This window comes from Chionomys nivalis, chromosome X, assembly GCF_950005125.1.
Source record: "Chionomys nivalis chromosome X, mChiNiv1.1, whole genome shotgun sequence".
In the NCBI taxonomy this organism is placed as follows: Eukaryota; Metazoa; Chordata; class Mammalia; order Rodentia; family Cricetidae; genus Chionomys; species Chionomys nivalis.
This window is the reverse complement of record NC_080112.1, coordinates 123,060,497-123,087,364: the sequence shown is the minus strand read 5'-3', so window position 1 is coordinate 123,087,364 and position 26,868 is coordinate 123,060,497. Positions and strand designations below refer to the sequence as shown.

The 26,868-nt window shown below is 42.2% G+C and overlaps 1 long non-coding RNA gene across 1 annotated transcript; it reads left to right on the top strand.

The window, feature by feature from the left end:
* Positions 1 to 846: 846 nt before the first annotated feature.
* Positions 847 to 26,868, top strand: LOC130867276 (uncharacterized). Its single transcript, XR_009056448.1, has 5 exons — positions 847 to 1,128; positions 17,822 to 17,894; positions 20,343 to 20,486; positions 20,791 to 21,202; positions 26,156 to 26,868. It is a non-coding gene; the product is annotated as an uncharacterized LOC130867276 (long non-coding RNA).

The following is a 26,868-nucleotide window of genomic DNA, read 5'->3' as shown; positions in this document are numbered from 1 at the left end:
AAAAAAGATTTTTTTTCATTTTACATACCAACCACAGTTCCCCTCCCTCCCCTCCTGCCACTCCTTCTCCCCCACCTTTCCCTCACCCAGCCGCCCCCATCCACTCTTCAGAAAGGGTGAGGTCTCTCTTGGGGAGTCAAAATGGATGCACCTGAGACTTTAGCTAACATAAAGTTCTGTCCCCAGCCACTGGGTATTGTCCTGTTCTCTGCAGTCAGATTCTGCTACTGAAAGTACCCTACACCTCGGAGATCCCACGCACGTGCTGGTCTCCTCGGAGGTCCAAGGGAAAAAGGCGGAAAGTCAAACAGCTAGAAGGGGAGTCGATCTGCGGGTGGACTCCCTAGTCCCGCCTACTCTCCGAGAGTACTATCTTCCGTAACATGAAGAATAAAAATCCAGAGACAGATATTGGGGTTCAACCTGAAGATCAGAAAAGCAAAGCAGCCATATGGTCAGCCGTACAGGTCAGGGAGTAGTGGCACACACCTTTAAATCCAGGACTCCTGAGACAGAGGCAGACAGATCTCGTGGAGGAGATAGGTTCTTTTAAGATAGAGTTCTGAGTGCGACTCCGCCATGGTGAGGACATTTCTGGAAAATTTCCCGAAGTTTTTTTTTCCCCCCAACAGAGCAATCCCCACAGGGCAGATTGCAACTTCGGTTCTCAAGACCTCCCTCTGGAGTCCACGTGTGGTGAGCTGGCCTATGGGGAAAGCGCAAGTAGGGGAGGTGCTGGGAAGCAGCGTGAAGCTCTCGGAGAGTAGGCGGGACTAGGGAGTCCACCCGCAGACCGACTCCCCTTCTAGCTGTTCGACTTTCCGCCTTTTTCCCTTGGACCTCCGAGGAGACCAGCACGTGCGTAGGATCTCCGAGGTGTAGGGTACTTTTAGTAGCAGAATCTGACTGTAGAGAACAGGACAATATCCACTGGCTGGGGACAGAACTTTATGTTAGCTAAAGTCTCAGGTGCATCCATTTTGTTTCAAAGACTTAGAGAGGAGTGGAAGAACCAGGGCAAGCGAAAAGAAGTCAGGACGTGGAGGAAGCCGACCACGGCAAACTTACTGCAACCACAGAGGAGACCAGAGGACCGAAGACGAGCAGCCAGAAGGTCATCTGCTAGAAGTGAGTAACTTAGCTTCGCTTTTTCAAACATAGGTGTTATATGGTAGGTCGTAATTTGGAGGCATGGTTGTTTCTAGAAAATACAAAAGCAGGAGAATTTTTTAAAGCATCAGTATTCTAAAGATTACTAATATTTTAAAAGCAGTAAAGCTACAAATGAGGAAATCTAATGATTTAATGCCCAATGTACAAGGGAATGTACAATAAAAAAAATAAAAAAAAGTATATTCCACACGCAAAGCGAAGCTTTGAGAATGTGTGGCAAGGTCGTTTTGGTTGCTTTTGCGATTAAGGTACCGTTTGTTTTTACTCTGTAATTTCTCAAAATTGAATACTTTGCCAGGAGCAGGTAAACTTACTATTTTTTGAGGTCGAAAGGGCTTCCGGGGTAAAATACAAGCAGTGATACTAATTCGAAGCACTTAGAATTCTACAGTGATTTGTTGGGCAGCAAAATGATTTAGCACCGAGCACTTTGTGCAAAGCTATACCCGACATGCGTCCGGGTATGTTTAAAGAGAAGCGAGCAACGAGTTCATGGTTATATGCAACCATTTCCTTGTAGACATTGTTTAAAGGTTAATACTTTCAATCCTGGTCGCTATTAAGCCGGAATGACTGTGCTATTCAACCTGAACATCTCAGCCAGTGTTGGGTATTCCTATCTATATGGTATTTACACGTCTATACTATACAAAGACATAACTGAAAGAATACTGCGACGTACAAAGGGTGTGAATTGCATCTGCTGGCCAGTTTTCTTAGAATATACACGTGTGATTTAATTTCGGAAATACCTGTTTTGTTTTCATAAAGAAACCTGCTTTTAAGATCAAAATAACTGCTGAATTCTGTATAGTGACTAAGTTCTAAACGGATAGCTTTTTTTCTGCCTTTACTAAAATATGATTAACACATGAAAATTGGGTGGGTGTATTCAGGTATACTACATGTTTATATATACATTGTATTCTGAAATGATGAGCCCAATCAAGCTGAATGCCACAAGTTACTGTTTTCCATGTGTGGTGAGAATGGTTGAAATCTTCTGTGTTGGCAATTTTCAAGAGAAATGCCAATTTCAACCATTAGTTGTTAAATTCTGTTTGTTCAATTTCAACCATTAGTTGTTAAATTCTGTTTGTTTTACAATGTTTAAAGAATTTTTTGAGATGAAGATTTGGCTAGAGTTCCTACGTTTCTTAAGCTTCATTGTGTAGTACCTGTTTTATTATCACGTGGCAGGTTAGGTAAGGAAGGCCTCGCTAAGAAATTCGAAATTCTTTGAATGGTAATATAGTTATTTTATATGTTATGTAGATTTTTAATATTAAAGGAGAAATTAATATTCTTTAATGAACAAGGTCAATGAAGAAACACTTTGGAAATCTTTTATTTATCTAAAATCCAGGCCTTTCAAATATTTCAGGTTATTTTAATCTACCCAGAAATACAGGTTTGAAATTTAAAATGTGAATGTGTGTCAGTCCAATTTTGTGATAAATTGATTGCAGTTTATCGACCTTATGTGTGCTGAAAAAATGGGTAAACTTGAAAAAACCAGGGTTTAGATACTGCTTTCATTCCTGATCAAGACAGGGCAACTTTCTAAATTCTTTGCAAACACTGGATCTTATGAGAAAACACTGTAAGGCTGACTTCTAAGCCTTAATGAATGTACAATAACGTTATAGGAAGCATTAATGGTTCATGTGTGAAGGAAACGTGTTTGTGCTCCAACATCAAATGAACCTATGAGATAGACTCATGTCCCTTTGGCAGTGATAAAGTTACTCCAGGAGAGACATAATACTATGGAATTGGGCTGTGCAGTTCCTTTGACCCTCCATTTAGACTTCCAGCCACATTGCCTCCTACTGAAGACAAAAGGCCAAAGACCTTGGGGAGAAAATGGAGGATTCCTTGGGCATCTGATCCTGAAACTTAAGTCACCTAAAATGGTGCCGAAATTTGCATTTCTCTAGGAGCTAAATTTCAGAGTCCTCTTTTAGAATTCATGAAAACAAAGCAGAGTTAATGAAACTAGGTGCTACAGGCCTGCTTGATATCACCCATGGGAGCAAATGGATCTTTCCTCAAAGAGGTTTTGGTTTGTGTTTTTTTCTTTCAGCCAATGAAAGGGAGTAGAAGCTCCAGGGCTAAGCAGGTTTTCCAGAACAGTATTACTGCCCAGAGGAAGTTGTTTGCCAATATCTTGTGGTGTGAGTGGGATCTCCAGTAAGTCTAGCAGTTAAGAAAGGTTGCCTCTTTGGTAAAGTTGAGTGGGTCAAGGCCCTGAGCAGACCTCCTTCAATTTCAAAGTAGGAGTCTGATGGACTCCAAGGGAAGAAACTAATGGGGCAGACAGTGGCTGCAGAACTGAGGCTAACTACCAGGTAGATCAGGGTCTAGTGGAAAGGATACTCTAGAGCCGGCGGCCCCCAACCATAAAATTATTTGGTTGCTCCTTCATGACTGTCATTTTGCTACTGTTATTATGCATTGTAATGTGAATATCTGTTTTCTGATGGTCTTAGGCAGCTCCTGTGGAAGGGTTGTTCGACCCCCAAGGTAGTCCTGACCTACAGGTTCATGGACTGTAGGGGGACATGCTCATACCTCAGTTTTTATAAGGGGGTGAGACTTTGCCTATTTAAACCTGTTGTCATTCTGGTAATAAAACTGAAACTCATACTTGGGACCTAACTGTTGATTCATGTTAGCAGGTATTCAACTTCCGGTTTCATAGCATTTTCTATTGAGTATTTGTTATAGGCCTCCTGAGATACCCTCTTATGGGAATTTTAAGCACACCAGGAACCCTAGGTCACTTGGTCAAACAAAGTAAGAAATATTGAATATTTTATAGGATTCGCTGAAATGAACATTTCTTTGTTTGTACCAATGATAGTGTTGGTAATGACCACTTACAAGAGAGGACAGAATTGTATTCTGGTATACTGTTGTAATGTTTTCTCACCACTTGAACACTGTTTACCCCAAGTGTTTCACCTCTACTGTGAAGCCTTCATCTGTTGGACCCTAGCGTTCAATCACCGAGGAAGAGGGGTCGCCCCAAGAGACCATCTCTCACATCACAGCTGATGTAAAAGCATGAGGATTTTATTAATTCTGTCATGACAGGGTCTTCTAGCAGTCGGGAAGCTAGAAGACGCTGGATGTCTGGTACAGGCTATTTTTAAAGGGAAAAACCACAGAAGGAAGGGGTGTCTGGGATTTGTTCTTTAACTATTATGATTGGCTTATTCAAAAAGGCTATTACCAATAATTGGCTGGAGAGTGGTTGCCAGATCAGATGAGGTAAAGGGAAACTTCTGAGGGTCACTTTGCCCCTTCCCAGGGACTAAGGCAAAACATCGGTAACTGAGTCAACACCTAAGGGTTATCTTCAGGGAGATGGAAAGTTCCCAACATCTCAGTATGTGCATGCATAGCTGTTATGTCTTTGGTTCCCAGGGGAGGAGGGGGAAGTACTAAGAGTTGTCAGAAACGGCTTCAGAATTGTCTTAAAGTTCTATATTTCCCCCTCTTATTTGGTCAAATATCCCAATCCTGGGATATTAGTAAATTTGGGGGACTAATTTGATCAGTACAGAGAAATTAGCAGTATCATCAGAGATACAAGGGGTTAAACCAATGTTGTAGGCCCATCATAGATCAATAGAGGGCACCAGGTGCCAGTTTCCTGTTGTCTTGGGATTTGGGAGAGTTAGGTTACACAGGTACTGATATTGAGGTGTTGGAGTCCCCAAACATACTTTTGTTAAGGTTAACTTTTTCTGTTGCCCCCATCTACAGGACGTATGAAAGGTGATATTGTTGAAATTGCCAGATGAGGCTTTTCCTTCGTAATCGGGAGATCCTCCTGACTGGCATAGCCAGCAAGATTGTGTCAAGCTGGGGTCAGTACTATTTAGCAAGAAAAAGGCTCCCTGCACAAGGTTGAATAGTCCTTGGCTGGTGGTGGGAGGTGCCAGCAGAGAAGCAGGGAGAGTAGCTTAGTCCAGCCAGCAGCAGCAGGCTCTGGTCAGATAGTACTTGGTTCTCTACCTTAGCATAATGGAGAAGGTGGCACCTAAATCTTGCTGCTGTATCCTGTTTGGGGAATACCATCGCATGCCCCAAGTCCTTCCTGACACCCATGGAGACAGTCCCGCTGCTTGCCCCTGGGAGACAAGTGTGGGAGATGTCACCGGTCCCTGTGCTCCACATGGAGCATTTCTTTGGAAGTATAATTTTTACGAACAGTTATCCAGTCCCAGGAAGAACTAGGTTTTCAATAACCATCCCCAGTAGTTTTACATTTTCAGGCACCACAGTATAAAAATTTAGCTTTCCCAAGTGGCATCTGTGTTCTGGACCCCCACACCTGAATATTTCCTACAGGGGAAAATCTTCTCCTCCAGGGACAGCTATGGGGGATATGCATCTCGGATATCCCAGGATACTAGTTGACAGAGATCAGGGACTGTTTTGGAGGTGGTCCATACCACCTTTCCGGTTTGTGAGGAAGCCTGCCAAGTCAGTTTCTGGGGTGCATGGGGATTGTTACAAAAGCGCGCTGGGGTAACAAAGCAAGGGCTTGAGGAGGCATGGATTGCTGCACAAACAGATGTGAGCTGGCGGCTGCTGCTCTGGCTGTGGAGTGCTGCGCTTTTCTTACGTCCCTCCAGATATACCCCAGGAGTCACAGTTTTGGAAGGGATGCGAGATTTCCGGGTGCCCGGGCTGGTTCACATGGATAGATAACAGTCTGGGAAGAACAGCATTAGGGTTATATACTGTTTTACATAGGATCCTGAAAGGGGGGTTTCGGACCCAGAACAGGACAAAGGAAAGGGGGGGCTGCCCAGTCATTCCCCGCCGGTCTTTTTTTTTTTTATATATATACCTGTCCTGAACTCTGGAGTCAGTAATTTTTCCCAGTCTTGTCCACATCCTGACTTATCTGGGCGACAAGGCAGTTTTATCAACAATCCCGATTACCTCGCGCAGGCCAAACCTCAGGAAGATTTCTTCTTTATTTTCTTTACCACCAATTGAGCTATTTCTCGTTTGGTGGGAAAAATTTCTGTCCAACTGGAGAAGGTGTCTATAAAAACTAGGAGATATTTATTACCAAATTTTTCCGGTTTTATCTCAGTGAAGTCCACTTCCCAATGTGTACCAGATCAGTCTCCCCTTATTCTTATGCCCTCTGTGGCATTCTGATGCCCTGCATTTACCTTGGTACCGGGGACACAAGTCGACATTATCTGCTGTATGAGGGAGTTAAGGCCTGGAATATAAAAAAATCTGTCTTTTTCATTAGAGATTTAATCTTTTTTTTTTTTTTTTCTAAATGAGTCCATCAATGCATTTGGGCGAACAGCTCAGAGGCATCCTTCTTGGGTAACACGATTTTGTCCTGATACTTTCAAGCTTTTTGTTGTTCATCAAATTCTGCATTAAGTTTCTGGATAGTCTCTAGATCCTGGGCAGAGTATTGGAACTAATTCTCTGACTCTGGAGAATCTGGTATCTCCACCACAGACAATATTCTCGAGCCCAATGCAGCATGCTTGGCTACCTTATCGCCACACGATTTTCTCTGACTGCAAGGTCATTGCCTCTTTTTGGTGTCCTGGGCAATGAATAATGCTCACCTTTTTTGAGCAGAAAGAGGGCCTTCAATAGCGCCAAGATTTCAGTCTTGTTTTAATCTCCTTTCCTGGCTGATGTTAACAATCCCGCCTCTTATAGATCCCCCCCCCCCTCCGTGCATGTGGGCCGTTGCAAACGCATAACGGCTATCCGTGTAGCTGTTTACTTTTTGTCTGATAGCTCTATGCCTTGATCAGGGCTATTATTCTGCATTTGGGTTGAGGTCCCTGGCAGCAGTGCCGCTGCCCATATGATGTCTTGCCCATCTACCACCGCCGCCCCCACTTTGCGCTCACCTTCTTTGAGGAAACTCCTGCCATCTGTAAGTCTGCTCAGCTATGCCACCGGCTCTGTTTGGGCAACTTTGTTTGAAGCTGCGATGTGGGAGCTGGGAGCAGTTGTTCTCTGTGAAACTTGCAAGCAGCTCGGGAAGGCTGTTTAGAATTGGGCTCCTGCACCTCCCGGACCCCTCCTCACTTCAGTCAGTCGCTGCCTGCAGAGATGGGCGGCTGTAAGCAGAGTTCCTGGGCTTGGGCTGCGACCAAGGCAGCTTCCTCAGCAAGGTGGGCATGGCGAAGGCTGAGAGCAGCCTGCTTTTCCCTGCAACGTTCGGGAACAGCAGGGAGTGAAAACAAAAAGACTTTTGATCACCTAAACCTAATCTTGGCCTTTGACTTTGTCAGCAAGTCTCTTTCTAATGAAGTCATGAGACACTCAGAGTCACTGGTCCTTTTCCTCAACCCTACAGTTCGTAAGGTGGTTCACTGATAATGGTTATTTTAACATAGAGTGCTCAGCCCTTGTGTCCACAGTCAAATGTTTTAGACACAGCGAGGGGGAACCCCTCCCCTTTTTTCCCCTACACCCAGCCTGGGTGCACAGCGTAAGCAAGGGAGGGTGCTCCAGCATGGTCACCGCGGCAGTTGCTTGGTCTCTCAGGTGGGCAGAGCGCCGCTTCAGTAGTAGGCTGTGCTCCGTGCCGTTCTCCACCCCTCTTCTGCTCAGCAGCTGCTTTAGGAAGGGTCTCTTTCTGCGGCCTCAGGGCTGCTCCTTGTCACTGTTTTCTTTTGTCACTGGGCCCAGGCGGTGGTCGCACAAATCTGCATTCGGCCAGGTCAGGGGCTGCTCTGCCTGAGGCGCACAGTCTCTGAAGCTGCTGTCTTCTGTTGCCTCCCTATCTGCCTAATTCTTTCTCTCCTACCACTGTGGCCAAAATTCTTTACAAATTTCTTCCTTGTTTATGATCCCTCCGGTCCTCTTTCTTTTGCTTCCCGCCTCCCCCACTTTCTTTTCACTTTCTCTGCCTCCTGCTTCTGAAACACTTTCTCAGTCATTTCGTTTAAATCTAACCACTGTAACTTTCCCCTTATCTCTGATGCTAACTGCTCTATGAAGGCCATAGCTCCCGCTGCCTGCTGACTATCAGAGGCTGGGTCAAAGGGAGTAAAATACCTGTAAATCTTAAGAAACACAACTGTTGGTTTAACTGGCCCCTGAAGAACCTCTCTTACCTTGACCAAATGAGTGGGATGCCTTACAACCAACCCCCTGAGATAGAGAGACGGGGGGCTTTGACTGTCAGCCACCCCCTACCTGCTGCCGTATTGAGATTCCAAGCGGGCTGGTGGGTAGTCAGAACAGATTCTATGAGTCCTGTCATAGCCTGAGAGTCTAAGAAAAAGGGGAAATGTTTGGGAGGTCCCTCCCCTTTTACTCCCTCCTTCACACCCGTTCCTGAGGAGCTAGAAGACCCTGAATGGCTGGTACAGGCTATTTTTAAAGGGAAAAACCACAGAAGGAAGGGGTGTCTGTGGGTTGTTCTTTAACTATTATGATTGGCTTATTCAAAAGGGCTATTACCAATAATTGGCTGGAAAGTGGTTGCCAGATCAGATGAGGTAAAGGGAAACTTCTGAGGGTCACTTTGCCCCTTCCCAAGGACTAAGGCAAAACATCAGTAACTGAGTCAACACCTAAGGGTTATCTTGCCCTTATTCAGGGAGATGGAAAGTTCCCAACATCTCAGTATGTGCATGCATAGCTGTTATGTCCTTGGTTCCCAGAGGAGGAGGGGAAGTACTGAGAGTTGTCAGAAATGGCTTCAGAATTGTCTTAAAGTTCTACACATCCACATCTACAAGAACAAGAAAGTTCCTGGGGAAATTGGTGATGGGCCTGGCTGGCCTTGAGGATGCTCTTGAGTGAGGTAAGCTACCCAGTGAATGGTGATGTTTGATGAAACAGCATGTTTCCATGGTCTTGGGTAATAGAGGAAAGCCCTAAAGTGACCCATGCCTTCTTGAGCGTATTGCAGATATGCTCGTGGGCATGAGAAATGCTGTGCTGTCTAGGTTAAGCTGCGTGCATTGAAGTAATAGTTTCTCCAAGGTCTAGACTAAGGAACCTGCACCTGTCATGATGGTGTGTTGGTTTCTAAAGTCAGACATTTGGATCACAGATAAGATAGCCGAAGCCCTAGAAATCATCAGGTGTGTGAACTTCCTATTTGCCTGGCTGTAGTGGTGTACACCTTTAATTCCAGCACTTGGCAAGGGGAGCTCTGAGATCAAAGCCTTCCTGGTCTAGAGAGCGAGTTGAGTTCTGGGACAGCCAAGACTACACACACACACACAAAAAAAAAAAAAAAAAAAAAAAAAAACCAAAAAACAATCCTATCTTGGAAAACCAAAAACCAAACCACACCAAGTTTGTATTCACATACATTTTAGTTTAGACTAAGAGATTACATCTAGCCAGTCCTTTTCAGGGGACAGATATATATGCCTTCGTCTTGGGAATGGAAAACAAACTTTATTTCTTTTTTGTTGTTGTTGGAACTTTAGGATGAAGCTATTTTAGTTAGGGAATACAAGAGAAACAATGTGTCTTTCTCCACTTATACATACATGTTTAAGTCAAGTAGACCACAGAAACATGGATTCAAAAAGTGAGTAGGTACAAAGGAAGTATATGGAGACATTCAAAGGAAAGAACTAATTGTGTAACTGCCAGTTGTTTAGTTGCCTTAAAAGTTTAAAGTTGTGTGTGTGTGTGTGTGTGCGCGCATGCTTTATTTTCTGCAGATGTGTATTTTGTCTGCATGAGTCTGTATACCACACACATGAATGGTGCCCATAGAGGCCAGAAGAGGGCATCATATCCCCTGAAACTGGAGTTAAAGCTGTTGTGAGCCACATGTGGGAGTTGGGAACAGAACTCGGGTCCTGGAAGAGCAACAAGAATGCTTAATTACTCAGTCAACTCTTCAGCTGCAGCCTTGACTCTTTAACTTAGTCTTGTGTTTAGACTTATAATGTTGAAATTAGAAAACATGTAATATTTGAAATAATTGGTAGTAATAATTACCAATAAAAATAAAAGGTAAACCTCGGTGCCATTCAAAAATACAATTGGAAAATATCCTTGTCTTTTTTCTCTAGAAATAATCATACTTCTGTCCAAGATTTAAAGACCTCACATTTTACTGGCCTGTATTACTGTATAAAGTAGTGGGTTTCACTTTGGCATTTTTCTATTTTGTGGGGAGAGGGCCAGGGATTGAGACTCTCAAATTCAGACTAGGCTGGAACCATGATATAGTCCAGATTGTCCTCAAATTGGTGACCATCCTCCTGGAATTAGGCATGCACCATCATACAGATGTGTAACAAACTTTGATAATATATATCCCTTCTAATACCTTGTACCTTGTAACACACTTTTTTCCCCATTTCATATCGTCTTATCCCCAGTAGCCCCTGAAGGCCCCACTCTTAAAAGACCTCACTCTTCACTCTTCATTTTTATGCATGTGTAATGCTATCTTTAATTTTTATATCTAATGACACATGACAGGTTTTGTGATTGGAGAAAATTATAATTGAAGCAACTGAAGAAAGAGGTACATATCATACAAGTCAAAGTCCATGCTAGTAAATCCTTTGACCTATATACACACATGTGCCCACACATATCTAATAAACATAACAGCAGAATGTAAGGGATCAAAGATTACATAGCTATAACGTATTTTAAGAGTATTTGCTCCAGTTGCTGTTATTTTGTGTTTTGTGGGCTTTTTGTTTGTTTTTGCCACAATTCATGTTAGTCTTTGTATTTGCTAACTACAAGGTAATACTTTGGGGGGCCTGGAGAGATGGCTCAGCAGTTAAGAGCACTGGCTGCTCTTGCAGAGGATCTGAGTTTAATTCCCAGCGCCCAGATTGTAGTTTATAGCCTCTATAACTCCAGTTCCAGGGGATCTGATGTGCTTTCCTAATTTCTATGAGGACAAGGCACATGTGGGAGACATGCAAACAAAACATTCCTACAATAAAAGTAAATAAAAAATTTTTTTTAAAGAAATGCTATCTTCCCCCCAAAAGCTCCTGTCAATAGTTAATGCTTACTGTCCTGTGTTGAGTGAAGGACTCATGCACCAAACTGTATGTATAATGTAATAAAAAAGGAAAAAATAGAAATGTGTTGTGTATGTCAATAAGCCTGCCTTAGATAATAATACAGGAATAACTGGGCTTAGCATTGAGAGGTGCATCAAGAGTTCAAGACCAGTGTCATAACAGGTTGGAGGACAGCCTGGGCTGAGACCCTGTCTCTCTTACAAAAGAATGTGGGTTGTTTAAATAATGAGGAAACTAAAACTGATTTAGTTAGATAACTCCAGTCCTCTTACAGAGTTTTCCATCACTGTGGTAATGTTTAAGCTGGGGCTAGGAGTACCGCTTAGTGTTAGAGCATCTACCAGCATTGCAAGGTCGTGGGTTCCATCCACCGTGATGTGCCTAAGAAAACAGGTAGCCAAAAAACTTGTAGCTTTAGAGCCTGTCCTGGAACTTGCTCTGCAGACCAGTCTGGTCTCAAACTCAGAGATTCACTTGTCTTTGCTTCCCGAGTTCTGGGATTAAAGGCACCCACCACTACTGCCTGGCAATGGATGAAAAATTTAAAGATGTACTGCTGTCAGCTCTTAATAGTCTTTCCAGAAAACTGAATTTGTGTTAGATAAGTTGTGTTGTTCAGAGATTCTTTAAGAATTGTGAATCAATTCAGTACAAATAATGTGCAGAAAAAATTGCTCATGAAATGTGATTCATTGGCTGTTTGTGATTTAATATATTTATATCTCCAGTTGTTCATAGGAAACAGAACTAAAGACACTTTATAAAATCCTTTGTGTGCCTGAATTTGTGGTGCTGGTAACCTCTGCACTTTTTATCCATGACTAGTTCATAACTCGAAGAAATGTTTAATTCTAAAACCATTGGAGTTAAGAAATATTACAAATATTACATACTCCGGGGCTGGGTGTGGTGGCCCTGCCTTTAGTCCCAGCAGTCAGACAGTCTGTCACAGGCAGGTGGGTGGGTGTCTTTGAGTTCAAGGTCAGCCTGGGCTACAGAAGTAAGATTCAAGGGAAAAAGTGTGTATTTCAAAGAATAGTTAGTTAGCATGCTTGTAAGACTTCAAATTGTAAAAAGCTGTAATAGGTGGTGGAACAATCTATCTGAACCCTTCAGGTGCAAAGTAACTAGGTTTTAGGTTAAAAGTGTGTGTGTAGTTGGATTTTCCTTATCTTTACTCTATGGGGGCCCACCGCCCAGCTCCCATATGTAATGTATCTTCAACTAATATTCCACATGTGTGTATGTATGTAGTGTGTGATATGTGGATAGAGGCAATATGAGAATATATAAAGTTGTTCTAATTTTGATTAGGTGTTTAACAATCTTTTGACTTTGTAATTCTCAAAACGAGAACACATTACCAGCAATGGTGCTATTTTTGTAATTTGGAAGAAGATCTACTTCCAAGAATAAATATAAAAAGATTTCCATCTAGGGAAAATGTCTTAATATGGAAGTAATGGAAGTCTGTGGAGTATATCATTGACACAGAAGACAAGAGAAAATCCTACTTGGGATGAGTCATTGTCATTAAGGTTTCCACCTTAATGTGCATTTATATACATATGGATACTATGTAGCACATGTGGGTGAATATAGTAAATGAAATGAAAAGCATCTTTTATAATGATTTACTTTCTAAAAATGAGAACTTGATAATTTATGTAATTTTTTTCAGGCTGCTTAGGAATCAGGAATATTTTTGTTATTTGGTTTATTGACCTTTTTTTTCCTTTTTTCTTTCTTTTTTATTTTGCTTTTAAACTTCTTTACTGAATCTTTGGGAGTTTCACATCATGCACCCCAATTATGTTCACCTCCCTGTTCCCCCATATTCCACCCTCATCCCTGCTGCATCTCCCTCCCCATGAAAGAAAATAAAACAAAACAAGCAAGCGTGCCATTGGGATGGATGAAGAGGTGTTGGAGAGGCAGGAGAGAGGACAGGGAGAGATTTTGCTTTCAGGTGTGTATTTTGTTTTGTTTTGTTTTTTAGGCAAGGTCACACTTTATCTTTTGCCTGGTCACACTTGTAACCTAGGCTGTCTTCAAACTTGTGCTAATTCTCCTGCCTCAGCCCATAGAACATGAAGATTACTGAGCTGAATCACCACACTGCAGTTGGTCTTAATTAATCAAAACCCAGAGCTAGATATAGGGGTTAAAGCTGAAGGTCAGAGAAGCAGGGCAGTAAACCATTAGAGAGACCTTTTACCTCTACCAATCCTCAGACCGCCTAGACTGCGCTGTGTCTCCACCAAACCTCAGCTGTCTCCTCCTTCTTATATTCCTCTCTCCGCCCAGCCATATCACTCCTGTCTCCGCCTCCCTAGGGCAGGGATTAAAGTGCTGGGATCTCCTTTGTGTGAGTTCTGTTTCCCTTTTCAGACCATTCAGTCCTTTCAGGTAGCTCAGGGTGGCCTTGAGTTCTGGGATTTTTAGGTGTGAGCCACCACGCCCTGGCCTCTAGTGACTTAGCTCTGCTCTGTGGTATTCAGGCAAGCTTCATTTATTAAAACACAAACAAAATATCACTACACTACACTTAGCTCAAGGAGTGGAAATTTCTTTGCACACCATAATGTACAAACATCTAATTTTAATACAAATTTATTGTTGTGTGAAAGAAAAATTTGAACTCTATTGAAAGGGACTAAAGGAAACAATTCAAAATGTGGTTTTAACAGACTTTGTGGGAGTATTTCTTTTCTGCCTCTGACTTGGCCTATGTGATAGATCCGAATGAGAACATAGCTTTAATACTTTTCTCTAGAAGACAAATGATAGCACATACAAACCCAAAGAAGACACAGAAAGCAGTTGAAGTCTATTTAATGAAAAGACAGAGTGCTGTGTTCAAATTGCAAATGAAAGCATCCATGTAAAAAGCACAGGTCTCACTTCAAAGGGAATAAGAGATGATGGTTTATTTTGGAACCAGTGTGACTGAGACCCAGGAACACAAATACCATATTCCACAGTAGAAGTAGTTACATGATATTTAAAGGCTGTAAATCAAATATTTTCCAAGTGTCTTGGTAGGGGTCACAGGTGTGTGAGTTATAGCCAAGGGAAGAGCTCTGATGTAGGTTGCAAAACAGGAGCCTGTCCTGGAACTAGCTCTTGTAGACCAGGCTGGTCTCGAACTCACAGAGATCCGCCTGCCTCTGCCTCCCAAGTGCTGGGATTAAAGGCATGCGCCACCACCGCCCGGCAACAGATAACTTTTGGATTGATGAAAGCCATTGGATACATTTAAGAATACATTTTAAGGTTTTGATAGTCACTTGGGTGTTAGGTCAGGCACCAACAGGCAGTGAATGACTTTCAGAGAGACTGAAAATAGCCCAAGATAGTTTGGCTCTGGTCTGCAATACCTCTTAACTAGGTACTTAATTTAACTAGCATTAAAGTTCAGCCTGTTGGCCTTGTAGATTCTTTAACATAGGGACAGCTCTGTTCTTCCCTCTCGGAGCTTTAGTGAATAAAAGCCTAAGAAGACACTTGAGTAATTTCTGGCTGGCATATAATGCACACCTGCACAGGAATCCTGCCATGTGGTGCATATAGTGAGAAGAACTCCCTGGGCACTCCCCCTAAGGTTTTGGCCAAAAGGCTGACAACAATTTGACACACAAACTCTATGGCCTAGGTCTTTTTTTTTTTTTTTTTTTTTTTTTTTTTTTTTTTTTTAGAAAATGGGAAATTACTTTGGAGATGCAAAGATGAACCAAAAAAGGACATGGTTTGTTACCTGGAGAGGTACTCTTGGTCTTGAGGTCCCACATTTTTCTTTTTTCCTTTTTTAAATTTAATATAAAATTTTCTTAGATTTAGATCTTTTCTGATAAGTTGGGAAAATACTAGAGATGGGATGCCCAGTGAGTGAGAGTGGAGCTGTGAAAGCTAGCTGTGAGATGGTTGTTTTATTGGGTTGTTTCGCTGTTTCATCCATAGGCTGGCAAGGAGATCAGTGGTTCAGGTAGAAATTCTTCATCGGGTGAGACTACAGTAATATACCATACATGGAGGAAACAAATTATTAGTTTTTTGTTTGTTTGTTTTGTTTTTTTTGAGATACCCTTTCTCTCTGTTGCTTTGGTGCTTGGCCTGGAGATAGCTCTTATAGACCAGACTGGCTTCAAAGGTACAGAGATCCCCTGGCCTCTGCCTCCCTAGTGCTGGGATTAAAGGTATGCCCTGCTACTGCCTGGCTTATTAGTTAATTTTTGATATATGGTCCCTCAATATAGTCCTGCCTGTAATTTTGTAGGCCAAAATTAGTTCACGCAGGCCTGGAACTCACAGCGATTTGCCTGCCTCCGCTTCCCAGGTGCTGGCTTTGTGCCAGAAGAAGCGACTCAATTACTATTTTTAAAAATACTTGATAAGCATAATGATATCCAGCCTCTGTTTCGTTTTAGGTGGAAAACAGACAAAAATTAATGAGATTTCTTTGATTTCTTTTCTAATGACCTATTAGCGATGTTTTCAGGAACTTGAACTGGTTCATGCCCCCCCCCCTTTTGGTTCGGAAGGGTGGGAGGAGGACGGCTTGCTGGTATTGCTGAAACACTAAGGAGCACTACTGCCATCGTGCGGATGTAGTTTTAAATCAAATAGCGCAGTTACTGCATTATCGTGAGGACTGGCGGTTTATACAAGTTCATTCCGCATAGAAGCCCAGCCGGCCACAACTTTAAACTGGTCCACCCTTTTTCGTCTGTGTTAGTCCAGTAGTTTTGGGCAAAAGCTTGATGTTGACCTGAAAACAGATTTATCCATGGTGAAAAAGACCAGAGCAGCCCGCAACTTTCCGGAAGTTATGGGGCGGGACTTTGGTGGCGGAAGCCTTGAGCCTAGCGGGCCTTAACCTCTATATTATTCCTTTATTTTACCTTTTCCTTATGCAGCGTTACTGCATAAGAAACCAATTTCGTGAAAGTATTACCCGCCAACTCCCCAACTCCGTGGATTTGTTTTGGCAGCTTTCGCTGAGTCCAGGCTGCCCAGGAACTTAATGTAGCCAAGTTCTTAATCCTGCTCGAAATGCTTCCACCTCCCAGTTTCCAAGAATTTGGCACCTAGTGCCTGTTTGGAGGCGCTATTTTCAAGCAGCATATGTGTTTGCTCAGGGACACAGCAAAAGTCTATCTCATTGCCTTGAACCAGGAGAGCAATTGGAGAAGGGCTAGAGGCCAAGTTGGCCTCAGGATCTGAGTTCATTCATTTCCTCGGCCCAAAAGTTAAAAATTTGGTTTGGGGCCAATAAATAGAAGATTACAAGGAAAGAAGCAGTGCTAATATTAACATCAAACTAACATACTTGAAGTTTTTCTTTCAAGGATATTTGCAATGATAAAATAGAGTAGCATCAACTAGATAAGTGAAGTCAAATTCATATCTTTAGTATCATTGATCAAAACATTTCGTCATAGTCGATCCTGGTACTTTTTTATGAGATGTACATGTTTTTAATAATACTAATAATTTTTATCTCATTTTTCTACTTTCATTATCTTCAGGACTCCACTCAGAAGTTGGAGAAATGAAGACTTTTCTGTTATTTGTGGTGTTAGGAATCCTTTTGCTAGTTTCCCACTGATCATTAAGTTAAATGTAGATTTTTTTTTAATGGAAATTTCTTGTACAGGATAATAAGCTTCCTGTGACATTTTCATTTACTTTTAGCATGCTTCAATTTTATACATCCGCAGTACCCTAACTTTTCATCTCTTATCCTTTTCCTGTTCCCTAGTAAACGCCCATCTACTTTTGTGGCCCTTGTTCCCCACAGATTCCACATGATAGAAAATGAGTGACACTTTACTTCCTACATATTATATCTTGTTTTCAGTAGCTGGAAGACTAAGTGATCCAGTGTTCTAGCCAACCATAAACAACAACAAAAAACTGTATTAGATTTCAGTCTGTTTTTCTAATGTAGATATGACTAGCTGGTAAGGACTGTTTGTTATCCCTTTCAATAAGGAAGTATTTGTGTTAAGATCATGAGACAAAGTTTGAGCAACTCCTGCTTGTGATTTGTATATATTTGAGAAATTTACTGCTCAGAGTGACATGACGCCCAAGAAAGATATCTGAGAATAACTTCTAGGAAGCAAATAGGTACTTTCTGATAAGCTTCTTATTTTTAAAAAATTAATTCTCTGATTTTTTTCTTTTGTTGTTGTTTGAGACAGGAGTGCCTCATCTCTGGTCTCTACTTTGTCCTGGGGTTACAGGGATGTGCCACCATGCTTGCTTTGCTATGCTAGGGATGCTGTCCAGGGTCTCCCTGCTTACTGAACAACATATTTCCTTCCCCTACCCCAGTGGACTCCCCCTCCACACATTATTTTCCGTACACATCTCTCCCTCCCTCCTTTAGCTCCTGACTGTAAATCCCCAGCTGCCTTTGCTGAATTCAGGATTGAGCCTGATTTATTTCTTCCCCCGTTGAAAAATTCCTGTAGCAATAATATTGGTTGTTTTAACAATGATCAAAGTAATTTTGTCATTAATATTAATAAGTCAAGTCAGGATGCTTACAGATGGCCTATTTCTGTCACTGATTTTTTTTTTAATTTCTTTATTTCCTTTAGGTGAGGCTTACGAAGATTTGCTCATAAAGCAACAAGCTGATAATTTGGATTGCCAAAGACAAAGCAAAGAATGGTAGTATATAATCCCAAGATATCAAGACTATTGTTGAGAATGTAGTAAGGTAGTTTTCGATTTGGTTTCAAACAGAAACTAAGAATTTACTGTAAGCGTATCCAAACAAATCAAATGTAAAGCAACCTCCATGTTTCTTGATGCCTTTGCCTCTGATTATTATTATTATTTTTTTTTTTTTTTTGAGATGGGCTAGACAGGGGAGGAGTAGGCATATGTACAAATACCTAGAGCGCTTCTGCAAACTTGCTAGTTTAAGAAAGAAAAGGTGCCTAATCTGGTGGCACAGCTAATGGCAGCGTGATTTAATTCCAGCCCTTGAGTGGCCAGATCTGGCAGATTTTGGCGAGTTCTAGGCTGCTGGCTAGGTCTACGCAGTGAGTCGCAGTGGCCAATTTACTGGACAGGTACCACGGTGGAAATTTACCTTGAGAAAAAAAGGCGTAAGTCTGAACTCAGTGGTTTTAGTCCTTAATTTGGCCGAGAAGGAAAACAAAAGTAAAATGGCTGCTCTAGTAACGGGCTCCACTGATTTCGAACAAGATTGGCGGACAGTCTAATTTCTTGGCCCTTTTTTGGTCTCAGAGTGGCGGTTTTGTTTTTTCAGACTACAAAGGGCGGGAGAGGAGGCAGCTAAGATGGCGGTGCTGGCGCTCTCTGGAGCACTACTGCCATCGTGCGGCCAGAGTTTCAGAGACTCAATGAACAGTTTCTTGACTATATTCAATGCCGAGGCCGCTCTAGGCATACTTCTTTATGCATGGGCATATTCTGTGTTAGCGATAGTTCGCTAGGCACAGGCGTATTTCTAAGGCCCTAAGTATAATCCGAACCCAAGAACTATTTGTGTAGAACCTGAAACGCGAGAGGCCTGTGTACCAGGGACTTGGAAGCTTCCAGGACATACAGACACAGGAAGTCCTGGGGCGGGACTTATGTTTTGAATACAAACACTAGGCATTTGTTAATTGTGTCTGAGAGAAGATTTACAGGCTTCAGAGTTGTCTTTTCTCTGCCTTCATCCACCAAGTTTAGCCTTTGAAGCACAAGTTAACTTCAAGGGAAGTAAAACATGTCTGAATGGATAAGGTTCAGTGGAGAATTATCAGTTACAAAATGCTAACCAGCCACGTTCCTTGGTCTTTGTCTCTAGATTCTGATTCTGATTATTATTAGAATCAATATTAGGCTTGGAGAGTAGGAGTAAAGCAGTCAAGGGTGGCCCTTGTGACTGTCTGTGGAGCGCTATTGCCATTGTGCAGGAATAATTACAGTACACACGGCACCATTACAGCTTAAGTCCCGTGAGTGTAGCAGTGGGGAAAGAATTCCTGGAAAGATACACCTGGCTTAGACTTTGGGGCCCAGTGCCTTTCCCCTGAGGCAAGAGGAGAAACTTGGACAGCAGTACAATCTTAGTATTAAAAATGAAGTAAGTGTAAGGAGCCAACAGAGGACCTGCAGGTGCTTAGACTAGCAGACAGGAAGTTGCGGGTTGGCATTTTGGTTCTTTTATCTGGGGCATGAACTTTCAACTCTTGGTGGGGACGCCTGTGTCCTGCTCCTTGTAGTATGAGTCAGCAGGATTTTAAGTAGTGTCCTCTTACTAACAGGCTACATCTCACATACATGACCAAGAGATACATTCCATGTTTGTGGGGTAGAAAGCTAACTATAGTTAAGTTGGCCATATTACCAGAAGAGATATTCAGTGTTGTGGCAGACCTCATTGTCCTAATGACCATTGTGCAGAAGCGGAATGCTTGACCCTAAAGGTCATATGGAATTTTGATCGACCAACGAATCCAAAATGATCTTAAAATAACCAATATACAGCATCTAGATCTCATAACGTAGTGTCAAAGTGGCATTAATTTAACAAGTACGTTACATACATTAATCTAACAAGTATATTTGTGGCATATAGACAGGTTGGTGAACTCTATTACGAACCCAGAAATACACTGAGGCAAGAATCTCAGCATCAAGCTTAAGCGACCCTGGAACACATTATGTTGTAGGCCAAGCTCCTCTCAAAGTTCCATGTCTTTCATGCCAAGGGAAAGTGTAAGACTAAAGTATGCTAAACAGTACAGTATAAAAACAACAACATGTATGCAGTTAAACTATAGGAAAGAGCAGCGGGCTGCCTATGTTCCTGTGGGATAGGAAGGAGCCCCGTGATATATCCAGTTGGAAATCAGAGACATTTTAATACACACATGTGTTTCTCCTTGTAGGGATTTGTCTTGCATTCGGTGTTGACGGGTATCTGTGCCGCTAATGTCAGCCTCCCACTGGGCACACAGGCCCATTTTCTAGATCTCTTTGTGTAGATCTCCAGTGATGTATGATAGCCAGGGAAGTTGTGGTGTGAAGGTAGATAATAACAATTAGATTTGCTTTCCTTCAAGCACTGTGGTGACCGCATTTTTTTTTCCTACCTAGAACTGGATGCCTAGTTCTGCGAGTCGAGACCAGAAAACAGGCAGCCACCCTGAGCAAGCAGTGGATGGAGAAGCTGCTGAGTGCAGATCAGGAGAAATGCAAGACTGGACCATTGACAGAACACTGACTTCTTCCAAAAAGAAGGTGAAAGAAGAAGGTGGTTGCCTCAGATCTCACTTTTATCTGTCTTTCCTTCTTCCTGGTATTGCTCTGAGATGTATTTATTTATCCATTTACTTATGTATCTATTTACAGGCTTCTTTTTGTCTTTTGATACTGGAGGTCCAATGCAGGTGCAGACCCATTAGATATGACATTGATATGAATGAAAAATAGAAGCTAAGTTCTCAGAGTACAGTGCAGCATGCACCCAAACAGGGAACAAAGAAAGCAAGGCTAACTCAGTTACTGGACTGACTTTGCAAGGGATTTTTTTCTTTTTTTTCAGTCTGGAAAGGCCGGAGAAGAGATGCTTGCAGGATGCCTTCTCTATTCTGGGGCAACACTGCCCTTGTGTGAAGATTTGTTTCATACATACCCTTCCATGTAGAAGAGACACAGCTTGTAAAATCGGCTTCTACCCATTTGGAAGGTGAGGGTCAGGGGATTTTTAAATAACCAAGTTTGCCTGGCCTCATACCATTTTTTTTTGTTTGTTTTTCTGTAGGCAAACTGGAATGAGGAGCCCTTTTAGAGTCTTAATATAAACCCTGTTGACTGAAGGCCCAGTTACTAATGCACGGCTGTCCTGAGGTCCAAAAACAGGAAGTGGAGGGGCGGGGTTTGCACTGCTCAGATCGCAAATTGAATCTCCTAGCTCATATCTTGGGGCAGGAAGGCGCCTCCTTCTCCGGGTTCTGGTAAGAAAACTGAACGGTCTGTATTTCCTTTGAGGCCTGAGGAGAAGTCGAGGAAGCTCATGTGGGCTTCCAGTTGTCTTGTGATCACCATCTTCCGCCATGGCTAAGAATCATGGGAAGGAAGCTTAGCTCAGTGGCGCTGTGACTTGTGAAACTGCATCCTGATGGTGGCAGTAGAGCTCCATGGAGGAACTGGTGAGCATTTGTCTCCCGCCCTTCTTGTCTGAAAAAAGGGCACCCAGAGACAAAAGGCCCAAAGAAAACAGTTGCCCAGAATTTTGCCCAGCTCTGAGTAATTTGAAAGCCAATTTTTTGTGTGTGTCTTGTTTTCCACATTCATCAAAAGTGACACCTAAATTTACCAGAGGTCTTAGGACTCTTTTTGTTATGGGGAGGATGTTTCCTTCTTTATAACTCTTAATTTTTACCCTTGCCGGATACCTATGCTGTTCTTAAAAATTTGGTCACATTAATTTGTTGTAGGTCTTACACAATAAAGTTATTTTAGGAAATTGAGAAGCTGAAAATTATGTTGCCCCATACAGTGCAACGAATATACATGCGGGGTTCGTTGCTTACTTAGCATGCCCTAGGTACCTGAGATTTATTTATTATACCGATTTTTGTGAGGATACATTGTATTTAGCCACTTTGCTTAAAGTGTTTATCAGGTTTAGGCGTTTCCTAGTGGAATTTTCAGGATGACTTCTGTCTACTGTCGTCATCTACAAGTAAAGATACCTTGACGTCTTCCTTTCCAGTGTATCCTTTGCTCTCCTTCAGTTGTCTTATCCCTCAAGGGAAGACATTCTAAGGAGAGACAGGCCCTACCCAAGAGGCTGGGACAGGGAATTGGATGTAACCTGGCATGCTCAGTAGGAGGAAACAAACCCACTTACTACTTTGAGGAGGCGATAAAAGATTCAGAGATGCCTGCACCAATATACCTGGCCTTTCAAACTTTGTATGGCTTTGATGAAAATTGCTCAGAAATCCACAATGAAAAGTACCAGGTTTTTTTTTTTTTAACAAATTTAACCTCTTGAGCTTCTACTTAAATCTTGGACAGCACAGTTTCCTTTTGCTACGTTTTTCTTCCTACTTCCCTTGAGAGCAATGCTTGCATTGACAATAAAACTGTGTGTAGCCTCCAAAGTTTCCTCAAAAATAGAGGTATGAGGAGCTATGCATAACATGGTCGAGTTTAGATGCAAATTTTTTTTCTTTTAGTATTTAGTTTTATTTATGAGACAAAAGTTTATAGGTACAGCCCTGTGATCTCTCTGGGTGGAATTTATACTTTCCATCTTCCCTTCTTAAGATTTTTGTCTTTTGTGCTTTGATGGTGGGTTCCTGTGAAGGTCTAGACCTGCCAATTGTGACATTGACCGAAAATTAGAAAATTAAAATGGAAGCTAAGCTCTCAATAAATCACTTCTCCCTTTTAAAGAAGTTCTGCCCGTCACAGTTTTGCCCTCTGCCTTTGTATTGTACGTTTTTTTCATACTGGAAAAGCGGGAGCAGAGCAATGCATGACTGTTGCCCTCTTTGCAATGGGGCAACAGTACCATCATGTGGAATGTGTTTCATTTATCCTTGCGCATGTATGCACTGCTTCCTCAAGCCTATTTATATCCATTCTTGCCTCCTTCGTGTAGGCAGACTGGAATCATGGGATCCTTCAGAGACTTAATATAGACCTTAGTGTCCTAGTGCCCAGTTACCAGGGCACAGCTGTGCTGAGATCCAGGAACAGGTAGTGGGGGGCGGGGTTTGCACTGCTCAGCAATAGGAATCTACTAGCTAGTGTCCTAGGGCTGGAAGGTGCCCCGTTCTCCAGATTCTGGTGAGAAAACTCTGCCGTCCATCTATCTGTTAGGGCCTGGAGAGAAGATACAGAACCCGAGTCGCCATGTACAGTTGTGGTTCTCTGCAACCTTCATCTTCCACCATAGTTAAGAATCATGGGAAGGAAGCTCAGTGGCGCTGTGAGTTGTGAAACTCCATCCTCATGATGGCAGTAGAGCGCCATGAAGGACCTGGTGCGCGCTGGTCTCCCGCCCTTCCTGTCTGAAAAAACGCCACCCAGAGACAAAAGGTCCAAAGGAGATGGCTTTGCCCCGAGTTTTGTCTAGTTCTAAGAACTTCTTGTGTCTTGTTTTCCTTGTTCAGTCAAAGTGAGACATAAATTTAGCAGAGGAGGATATTTCTTTCTTTATAACATTTCATTTTTACCCTTGCCCGATACTTAAGGTGTTCTTACACTTTTGGGTCTCTTTAATTTGTTGTTGGTTTTGCACAATAAAGTTATGCTGAGAGATTGGGGAGCAAAGGATTAATGTGTTAACTCCTGCTGTGCCATGGATACAGATGAGGGGATCATTGCTTACACAGCATGACCTAGGCATTTTTTTCTTTCTTTGTTTTGTTTCTTCCTAGACAGGGTTTCTCAGTAGCTTTTGGAGCCTATCCTGGAACTAGCCCTTGTAGTCCAGGCTGGCCTAGAACTCACAGAGATCTGCCTGCCTCTGCCTCCCTAGTGCTGGGATTAAAGGTGTGCACCACCACCACCACCTGGCTAGCAATTAAGTTTAATAAACTATTACAAGTGACTGGGTGGAGTAACTAATAGACACATAGTTTATGCCACTGGTCATTTCGCAATGCCTAATTTTGTAAGAACCATCCATGGCAGTAAATCTTACCTATGGGGATAGAAATGTAGAAAACGATTCTTAATAGTGAGACCTATTTATTTTGCTGTAATAGTTTTATTAATCATTTTACTGAATAATTTTAATGCATGTGAATCAGTTCAATGTTTTCAATGCATTCGAATCAATTGTAAAATATCAAATGTTTTCACTGATTTGATGTTGCCTGCATACTTTAGCTTCCACAATTTATTAGAGAAAAATGAACTTTCGAAAGCCTGCTTCATGACATCTAAATAATTATAATAATAAAAGAAATTAAACCCAAACAAATTGGATTCTGACCAAACAACCAAAGACAAAAAGGAACTAGTTAGGCTATGGTGGTGCTCATCTTTAATTCCAGCACTCTGGAGGCAGAGGCAGGCACATTTCTGTGAGTTCAGGGTCAGCCTGTTCTAAAATGCAAATTCCAGGGCACCTTGGACTGTTACACAGGGAAATCCTGTCTCAAAAGAAGCAACAAAACTAAACTGAACTAAAATGAAACTAAATAAAAAAGGGAGCTAAAGAAACACAAAAACACACATATTTATACACATTGGAATAACACAAAAAACAAAACTGGAAACCAGTGTGTCTTGTGTATATATGTATCTTGTTTATATATGTATATATACACACACACACACACACACATATATATATATATCTGCAAGATTTTCTGGTTTTGTTTTTTAAATGCTCTGAGTTCATTATGAGACAGAAACTCCAAATGTCATTAAATTTACTTGGTGGTGGCCTTCTATTGCTGGGTATGGGGTCTGGATTTAAGAGTAGTTTGTTTCACCAGTGTGATTCCCTTGAGGAAATTTTGCATTTCCAACTGGCTGTCAATGGGAAATAGTTTTTGGGTTAGGGTTGGAATTGTGTGTCATCTTCTCCTTTCAGTTCCAGGACCCCATCTTGAGCAGTGCTATGTAGGCCTTGTGCATGCTGCCTCAGTGTCTGAGTTGATATGTGCTGTAGCCATGTTGTGTCCAGAAGGCCTTAGTGGCGTCCTCCATCCTCTCTGACTCTTAAACCACTCTATCCATCTTCTCTTCTGAGAGCTCCTGAGCCCTGGGAGGGTGGTGGTGGTGGGGGGGATTTCATGGAGACTTTGTTCTTTTTCTCTTTCTTTCTTTGCTTTTTGCCTTCCTTCCTTCCTTCCTTCCTTCCTTCCTTCCTTCCTTCCTTCCTTCCTTCTTAGGATTGAGTATTTTAAAGTTTGTTAATTTCTGCATATTGTATGACTGTTGGTCTCTCTTTTTGTTCACATATGCTGCAGGACGAAATTTCTCTGTTGACTGAGTAAGGTCCTGGTATTCAGTTGTCTTTTTTTTAAATATTTTTTTATGGTTTATTTAACTTTATTTTATGTGCATTGGTGTCAGATCCCTTTCAGACAGTTGTGAGCTGCCATGTGGGTGCTAGGAATTGAACCCTGGTCCCCTGGAAGAGCAATCAATGCTCTTAACCGCTGAGCCATCTCTCCAGCCCCCTGGTATTCAGTTGTCTTATCCCTCAAGGGAACACTTTCTAAGGAGAGACAGGCCCCACCTAAGAGGCTTGGACAGGGAATTGGATGCGATGTGGCATGCTCAGTGGGAGGAAACAAACCCACTTACTACTCTGAGGGGCGACTTAACTTATAAAAGATTCAGAGATGCCTGCACCAACATACCTGGCTTTAAATTAAAGAAAGGCCTTTCAAACTTTGTATAGTTTTGAAGAAAACTTCTCACAAATCCATACTGAATAATATCAGTTAAAAAAATTTGAGAATGTTCTACTTAAAGTAGTGCACAATTTCATTTTGCAAATTTTCTCCCTACTTTCCTTGATATGCATGCTTACACTGATATTAAAACTGCGTGTTACTGTCACCTCCAAAGTTCTCCCAAAAAGAAAGGTATGAGGAGCAATGCATAACATGGTCCAATTTAGACGGAAGTTTATTAGATATTTAGTGTGATTTATAGGACAAAAGTTTACAGATCCAACTCTTTGATCTGTCTCAGTGGAACTTATCATCCTTTCAATATATGTGTCACTCCAATACTATGGAGCATTAAACCTTGAGGCCTAGGTTGGTCATCACAGGGGGTGGTCAACCTCCAGCTGCACACCCAAGTCCTGTTGCCTGGCTCAGGATGTGGGTTGGGTCCCAGGGAATCTGTGAAGTGAATCTGGCAGAGAACCAGCCTTCCTGGTTTCTAGATATGATTGACTGACTGCATTTTCTTATTCTACCTAGAACCGGAGCCTCAGATTTAACGTCGAGCACAAGACAGTCCTACACCAGCATAGACACTGGAGGTAGAATGCAGCTGGAGAGGAGGAAACTCAAGGCTTGACCGCTGACTGGCCACTGACTGCTTCAAAACAGAGGAGGCCTGAGAAGGTGGGCGCCTCAGCTCTCCACCTCCTTCCCCTTTCCCTCCTGCTTCCATCAGTTTCCTGTACTTTCCTTTTTCCCTTCTTTGGATTTTTGTCTTTCGTGTTTTGATGGTGGATTCTGATGAGGGAACAGAGCTACTAGCTGTGGCACTCAGATAAAATTAAAATGGAGGCTAAGCTGTCATTAATCACTTTTGCTCTCACTGAAGGAAAAAGGCAGGGCTGACACATTGCTGGACTCTGCTTTATTTTTTGTATTGTATTTTTTTTTCAAATCGCGAAGGCGGGGGCGGAGTGATGCATGCCTCGTACCTTGGTTGCAGTGGGGCAACACTGCCATCATGTGGAACTTGTTTCAAACATACCCTTCAACATGGGCACATTGCGTACTCAATGCTACTTCTAGGCATTTTGAAGGTGAGGGTCAGGGAGGGGCCTCTTATTTTTGGTCTCATACCATTTTATTAAACTTTATTGACTGAAGGCCCAGTTACTAGTGCAAACCTGTTGTGAGATCCAGGAACAGGAAGTGGAGGGGCGGGGCTTGCACTGCTCAGCTTGCAATAGGAA